Source organism: Physeter macrocephalus, chromosome 2 (assembly GCF_002837175.3).
Source record: "Physeter macrocephalus isolate SW-GA chromosome 2, ASM283717v5, whole genome shotgun sequence".
Classification (NCBI taxonomy): Eukaryota; Metazoa; Chordata; class Mammalia; order Artiodactyla; family Physeteridae; genus Physeter; species Physeter macrocephalus.
The window spans coordinates 81,743,306-81,751,948 of NC_041215.1; positions in this window are offsets into that span (position 1 = coordinate 81,743,306).

Genomic DNA, 8,643 nt, shown 5'->3' on the forward strand with positions numbered 1-8,643 from the left:
TTGCCGCGGAGCGGCTGGGCCCGTGGGCCATGGCCGCTGAGCCTGCACGTCTGGAGCCTGAGCTCTGCAACGGGAGAGGCCACAACGGTAAGAGGCCCGCATACCGCAAAAAAAAAAAGAAAAAAGAAAAAAAGAAAGAAAGAAAGAAATTAGCATGACTGACGGCATGTGTGAAGGTTTGCCTTGATGACATCTTTTGTGATGGAATAATTGGTTCTGAATTGTATCACAGGTGCACAATCACAAACTAGCCCTCGTGGTAATGGAATCTATAACCAACCTGAGCTTTGGCTGCCCCAACAATTAAAACAGTTATATTTCTAAGACTGTATCACAGTTTGGTTATGAGGTATAGAGGCCTCTCATAAACTGTTGGCTGTCAAGTCTAAGAGAAATACTTAGGACAGAATATAGATCTCTGTAGAAACTTTGTTTCTTCCTTCTTGAAGAAATGTATCTTATTTATACGTGAGGCAATTAACAGTCATGAATAAACCCAGCCAGGACACTTTGGTTTCATTTTCATTTGTGACCACAGTGAGATTCGAGGTCGTAAAACTGCACTGTTCAATATGGGAGCCACCAGCCACCTGTGGCTACTACGAATTGAAATGTTCTCTAAGTGTAAAATACAAGCTTGATTTTAAAATCATTTTTGTTTGTTTTTAATCACCTTTTTGAGATACAACTTATGCACAAGAAAATGCATCAATTTTAATTTCACAGTTCAGTGGGTTTATAAATAAATAAATACAATAAAAATAAAGGTATAGAACATTTTCACCACCCCCAAAGCATACCCCATTCCATTCACTCCCCACCCTCCCATCTCAGACAACGTAGGCCTCAGACAACCACTGAGGATTTTTAAATCTTAATGTGAAAACAAGATAGCAAAACATCTCATTTTTTATATTGACTGCATGTGGAAATGATAATATTTTGGATATACTGGGTTAAAAACAACGTATTATTAGAGTTAATTTCGCCTGTTTCTTTTCACGTTTATAGTCTGGTCACTAGAAAATTTACAATGCCACATGTGGGTCACAACTCTCTATTGAAAAATGCTTTGATAGGCTGCCATCTCTTTAAGAGTCTCCCAACTCTGAAAGCTTATTCAATCACGGAGTCCCCCAGACCGCCAGAAGCCTCTGCTGTTAGCCACAGCTTCCTTCAGAATCAACAGGAAGACATCAGGATGTGTCCTGACTTTTGAATTTGTCTTCCTTATTTTCTTTTACTTTTTTTTGGCAGTGCCACAAGGCTTGCAGGATTATAGCTCTCCGACCAGGGATGGGCCCCAGGGCCCCAGCAGTGAGAGCAGGGAGTGCTGAACACTGGACTGCCAGGGAAATTTCTTGTCCTTCTTATTTTCTAATATTAGAAAAGATCTGAGAGAGAATGCTTTTCACATCTTCCTCCCTTGGCTAACTCCTACACATCCTTCAAGACCCACTCCAGGGACTTCCCTGGCGGTCCAGTGGTTAAGACTTCGCCTTCCAAGGCAGGGGGTGCGGGTTCAATCCCTGGTCAGGGAGCTAAGATCCCACATGCCTCATGGCCAAAAAAAACATAAAACAGAAGCAATATTGTAACAAATTCAATAAAGACTTTAAAAAAGAATGGTCCACGTTAAAAAAAACTTTAAAAAAAATGGACCCACTCCGCATCACTGCCTCTTGAACGCCTTCCCTCTCCACCTCCTCCCCTGTTCTGTCCCAGTCTAGTGGCCTGATGCTGAGTTAAGGGCTCCTGTTCTGTGCTACCATCGCCAGACCGTCATCACCAGCTTGTCTCTACCCCGTTTTCTATAAATTCCTTGAGCTCAGATATTGTCTTTCATTTTTATATTTCCAGTATCTAGTACAGTGCCCGGAAACAGTATACAAATATTTGTTGAATAATTGCTTAACTGAAGAATGAGTGAATAAAAGAATTCTTTAGTTGACATTGTTATTTCAGAATTATTAATAATAGTAGCTTACATTTGATTGGCACTTTACAAAAGTTATGTTAGTCGATCCCCACAAAATATGTGGGGGAGAATCCTTCCTCATTAGAATTATTACGTTTTATTAACCCCGATTCTTCATAATGAGTGCCCCCTCATGTCAGGAGTGCCCTGAAAATGATATTGACGAATACAGATTGCTGTGTGAAAATTATAAAGTAACAGTTTATTTTTATTTGTATAGCATAAACAACTAAGCTGAGGACAGAGAGAAAATTGGTGATAGACATGAGGCACTTGCTGGGAGTGGAGAAGGCGCCAACAGAAAAATGAATCTGTTGTATTTGGGGTGTCATATAATTTATTGTCCAAACTCAAACACTTTGAGAGTTAATGGGAGTGCTATAATACTTAATCTGGCACAAAAGGCATAAAGTGGACTGTTAAGGACAAATCAGGATATATGTCCACCCTAGTTATATTAAATAGGAACCATTTATCAAGGTAAGTGGCCTATGGTACAGAGAGGATGGAAGGGTTGTCTGCACATGATGGGGAGGAAGGACCTTCATTCTGAATGGAAGACCTGAGCATTGAGAGCCCATGGCCTGACTATACCATCTGTACACAGGTGGTATATACATACATATATGAGCAGCTGAGACGTTTCCGCAGGTCCACTCCGGATGAAGCAACTGCGTGGGTTCTGTAAGTAGAAGTCCTATCACCTGCTCATCAGCTCACAAAGCCACAACCCTGCTTGGAAGGAAAGGACAGCTTTTCTGACCAGGGCTTACTGAGCCAAACACCTTCCTCTTGCCTTCATGCTCCTCATCAAAGGGGTTGGAAGGAGGGTGGGGCTATCATGCTGCCACTTAGTAATGCCACACGCCTCTGTCATTGTGTTCAACTTGTTCCCACTAGCCTTGGAGAAAAACTAAAAGCTATGTTCTCTTGACAAGTGTTTTCCATTCAAACCGCCACATATACTATTATTATCATTGCTGGAGAGATGAAGACATTGAGGCATAGAGATATCATGAAATCTGCCTGTAGGGAGAATCACGAAGGAGACTTCTGAGTCCCAGTCGGGGGTACTTCCCAGTATAACACACTGCTTCATGGAAACACCCTAGGAAGATGGCACTACCTCAATCTGATTTGCAGGTAAACTTGAAATGTTCAAATGAAAAAAGTGTGCTGTTTCCTCTTTGTTTCCTGCAGGCGTGGTCCCTTCGTGCCATTCCTGAGGCTGGTTCTCTTTGCATAGATGTGACTCTGCATCTCGTAACCACAGCAAGTCTAGCAGATGTCTTGCTGCAAGCTCCGTGGACGCCGACCAGCATTATTTAAGTTTTCATTCAAAGCCTCCTTTAGGGTGACTTCTGGGCACCTGAAGTGCCCTTTCAAGAAGATCAACAAATGGCTGAAGACAGATTTTTCAGCCAGAGGAAAGAATTATTACCTTACCATCAGTCTAATGAAAACAGCAGTGAAATACCAGCCTGCACTAGATAAACAGCGCACGAAGCCATCCATCACACTCAGCCGTGCTGAGCAGAGCACCCTAGCCGATGTCACCCGACTTCCCACTTCACTTGCATCTGAGAGCTGGGACCTTTTCTCACACGTTTCTGTCTGAATAAAGACAGAAATAAAGACAGGGATCCTTTAGGCCATTCCATCTCCTAATCTATTCCCCTTTCTCTCTAGTTACAGACAGCAACAGCTTCTCAGGGGCCCACTTCCCATTTGCATGCTCTAAGCTGGGGTCCCCTCCAGGACCCCGCTGATACGATGGGTCTAGTCCGCACCTCCAATGGCAGTTTTCTTTTTCGGGCCCACCTGGTTCATAATTAGTGTACCTAATCATTCGATACAGGTGCCTGCCCACTATACAGCAGTCACTCTGGGTAGGGAGCTGCAAGGTCCCCTCTTCTAGAAGCTCACAGTCTGGGGGAGAAGACAGAAATCTTGCATGTTTAGACTTTCTTTTGCTTTTTACATATATCATCACTCATGTTGCCTCAACAATCTCATGCAAGGGAGAGGAGGCACTATTAAACTCACCTGCAAGAAGAGGAAGCTCTGACTTACATGTGGTGTCACCCAAAGTCATAGATAGAAGAAAACTAGGACTCTGAATAACATTTCAATGTGTCATCAAACTTCAACCCCAGCTCAGTGATCTCCCCCACCATGTGAGACTTCTTTGGTTTTGTTTTCAGATTTCCCCTTTTCTTCCAGAAATCTGAAAATCAAATCTTTTGTAGCATCTACCGAGTCAGCCCTGACGGAAGGGCCTCCACCCAACGGTAACTCCTCTATTATTTTTTCCCAGAAGTTAATGATTTGATAGGTTTAGGGAATCCTGGTAACTTCTAAAATACATACTTAAATTTGGTAGCAGCTTTTGAGTATAGCTATTCCTAGACTCAAGTCTGTGGCAAGTACAAAGAATATGGCTCCTGGTTCAAGACGCAAGTATGTTTTGTTCGGGATTCTCATTCCATGGGGTCCTGAGTCTTCAGTGTGCCCAAAGATCTGGTTCTTCCAGCAGTAGTGGTCCTGGCAAGAAAAGCATCATTCCTGCTGGAAACTGTGCAGTAGGTAGATAGAACCAGGTGGTGGTGAATCCTTTTAAGTCAACCAAACAGAAAGACCCAGTGAGAGCAGTATGTTGTAACAAGTAACAGTCATGAGTCACTTCCTGAGCCTGGGCAGCAACCCACAGAGCTCACGGGTGGCTATGGAGCATATAAGCCATCCTTAATATTCGGTTCCTTGTTTCTTCTATTGCCCATGGCTTGCACCAGAAAATGCCTTTTGCTAGCATTGCCATGTTTGTGCGCCCAATGTCACCAAGTCAAATTTAAATGTTGCTTTTTCACCTTTTAAGTCTGTTTATTGGAAAGCATGAAGCGTGTTTATACAGAAAAAAATCTAACAGATTTTTATTTTATTTATTTATTTAATAAGTTTATTTTATTTTATTTATTTTTGGCTGTGTTGGGTCTTCGCTGCTGCAGGCGGGCTTTCTCTAGTCGCGGCAAGCGAGAGCTACTCTTCGTTGTGGTGCGCAGGCTTCTCATTGCGGTGGCTTCTCTTGTTGCGGAGCATGGGCTCTGAGGCGTGCAGGCTCAGTAGTTGTGGCACACAGGCTTAGTTGCTCTGCGGCATGTGGGATCTTCCCAGACCAGGGCTCGAACCTGTGTCCCCTGCATTGGCAGGCAGTTTCTTAACCACTGAGCCACCAGGGAAGTCCCCAGATTTTTAAATATATATAAATAAATTCAAAAGTGTTTACTTGTTCAAACACAACTGTATGTGTTTGGTCAGGAGGGCCACGGCCAGAGAGCTGACCTCTTATGTTCCCAACTCAATATCACTCACAAATATTTGGTCTTGTAAGAGAAAAGATGTGACAACCTAAATAACCATATCCTTACCTGTGTTCATCTTTCAGGAAAAAAAAAATCCATTATGACCTTCATTGCCTGGGTAATGATGTTGATATCACAGACTCACTACCAGGGAGTAAAATTCTTAAAGCAGGGACTGTAATTATATCCTCTTTGGGTTTTGCAAGATGAGTGACACTTGTGAGTGGCTGCTGTGAGTGCTAGACTGTATCTTTGCTCTATAGTGAATAAAAGAAAGAAAAGTAAGTTTCATTAACAATGGCTTTTTGAGGAACATGTTAAAGAGCTCTAGTACATTGGAAAATGTGTTGATGTCTGTTGATCTCTGAAATAAGAATCATAATAGAAACAAAATTTAATGTTAAATATATTTGTGGAGTGCTTATGATGTTACAGGCACTAAGCATATGTTACCTTGTATAATATAATACTTACGGTAATCCCATAATGTTTTAGTAACCTCAGTATGCCAATGAAGAAATTGAGGCATAGAACCCAACCTATTTCTATTTTCTATATTCTACATTCTAGTAAGCGGCAAAGTTGTTATTTGGGCCAGGTCTTTTTAGAGTATTCAGAGATGGTCATACTCTAGTTAACTCACAAGAAACTGGTGCCTAAATGGAAATGTCGACTATCTGTGGAGGATATCCCTTCTCAGAGGGCACAATACATTTTCTCCTATCCATGACAACACTTGCCTGGTATCACAAGATCTGTGAAGCTGCATCATTATTCAGAAATCTTCAAAGGGATTGTGAATAGTGCTGGAAGATGTTCAATGCAGACCATGGTGAAGACATTAACTCTCTCTCTCTCTCTCTCTCTTTCTGTCTCACACACACACACACACACACACACACACACACACACACACACACACACAAAATCTCTGATGACTGGAGCTATTCCCCTCTTCACCCCATCATCCTCTCTTTCCTGGGGCTGTTCTGGACAATTCACAAAACTCTGCCTCTGATTATTTATTTTGTGCCCTGGTACACCTCATCTGAGGGCATATTCTTTCTTTAGCTTGGATTCTGCTGTATTCCCACATACCCACAGTAGGTATGTTTTTCAAATCAGTTCCTTGTTTGGTATGCTATGACCTAAAAACAAAAGAACCTTGGGGAGGTGATGGAGGTTCATGGTTTTTTAAAAAACGTTTGAGAGAAATGCAAGTGCAAACAAAGTGAAATGGGCATTGTGACTATGAAAGAGTGTCCCAAACTGATTTGAGAAGCATCTTGCAGGGCTTGTCTTCCTCAGGATGCTGGGCTATCCTTCTACTTCCCCTAAAATCACTTTTCCCAAAGGGTAATGACACCCTTTGTCTCCTTCACTTATGCATTTATTTAAGTAGCTTAATGCTTAGAGGTCAACCACTTGCCCTCTTTCCAAGCTTCTGAGAGACACCTTGCTGTCACCCCACCCCCTCCACCAAGTACCATCTATCGCCTCTAACACTTACACATAGTGGGTGAATAAAATTTTAAGCAATACGTTCATTTTATTGGAACCTTGTCTAACCATATTAGCATCTCACCCACAGCGGCTGCTCAAAAAAATGTCAAATGAAAAGAATTGCTAGAGTTTGGGACTTTTCTTCGGTGGTTATGAAAACTGGAAGTAATCCAGCTGTCGAGTCAAAGACAAACCTCACCTGTGCTGTTTCAGATCCATCATGGGTAGGAAATGGAGAGATAAGGTTACACCCAGGGAGGTGCTGAAATATGGGAAATTGAACCAAGCCAAGTTAATTAAAGCAGAGCTCTGCTGAGCAGGGCTTACTAATCAGGGACCTGAGACCCCTCAAATGTGTGCAGTTCAAGATCAAACCCAGCCAGCCTTTGGCCATGGCTGAGAGGCACTCGAGCCCCATCTGAAGCACAGCCTGAACTTTGCTGGCACTGGCCCAAATGCCTACGATGGACTTTGATCTTGTAGCTCTAAGTGCCCCGGGATTTCAGACCATACTGAAGCTCAACTACCTTCACGAACAAGGACAAAAAGTGGAGATGGGAGAAAAGCAAGGAAGACCCCCAAGTTCAATCACATGCCAAGGAGATAATGCTGTGTTGAGAAGCAGCCAATGCCTCACACACCATGCTTTGAGCCTCGGGTCAGAACAGAGGCACGCATATCTCCTGCACAGATATTTTTGTCTTTTCACATATCCTGCTTCTTTTGAAGTTCTGGTGCATTAATAGCTTTTGCATGATAATGTTTCTTTCTCTAGTGCGTTTATACTCTCCACGCCATGTCACGTGCTGTGCAGAGAATTTTCACGTGGCTTAGATTCTGGACAAACGTTATAGAGGTTTGTTTTCCTTTGTTGTGATGGAACTGAAACCAAGCCCTAGGTTTGGAAAGCTGTTCTCATGAGGAGAGTTGGCTGGTCTCGAAAAAGATGTGGTATGTGTCCAGCCCTCATTTCTCGCGTACCTTTTTCTTAGGAAGCTCTGTTCTTGGGGTTGGCTTGGCTGGCAGCCAAGCGTTGAGAGAAGGAAAGCTGCCGTGTGGTGGGAGCTGACAGAGCCGGCGGCTGGGGAGCCGGCGGGCGTGCTGAGTGATGATCTGCTCTACAAGCCCAGCCCAGATGTCCCATACAGAGGGATGTGTGTGACCCACAAGTCATGAACTCGGGAGTCTGTAGCTATGGAGAAGTCAAAGCAGGAATTCCTTCTGTTTGCACCCCTTCTTTCTGGAGGGTCTGAAATTTTCCCTGTGCTCGGCGTATTTCATTAGTTATGATGCTGAGTGTCACCTGGAGAAATTGTTACATGAATTGCTAATGATACCGGGAGTGGCCAAAGAAGAAAGCCCGGAAGAACTGAATCAAAACAAGAACAAAACCACAGCTATTTTCTCGATTGTTGCAATTAGATAATTGTGCACTCTCCTGCCTTGTCCTCTGAAGGTGGATTCTAAAATGAAAACCTTGGTCACTGAAGTTACTTACATTCATGTTCTTTCACCTCCACGCATGAACCTCCTGCAAAGAACTGAGTTGGGGTCATGTGCTTACCATGTGACACATGGTCCTTCTGCATTTTGCATAAGATCCAGGGGCCAGAGGAGGGGCCTTGATTGTGTTGGTGTCCTCTCACTCAGCAAGCTAATAATAGCAGGGCTTTTTTCCATGTGGAATTACTGGCATTACTTTAAATTATTAAAACTGTCATTTAAAATAATCTTTAGGGCTTCCCTGGTGGCGCAGTGGTTGAGAGTCCGCCTGCCGATGCAGGGGACGCGGGTTCGTGCCCC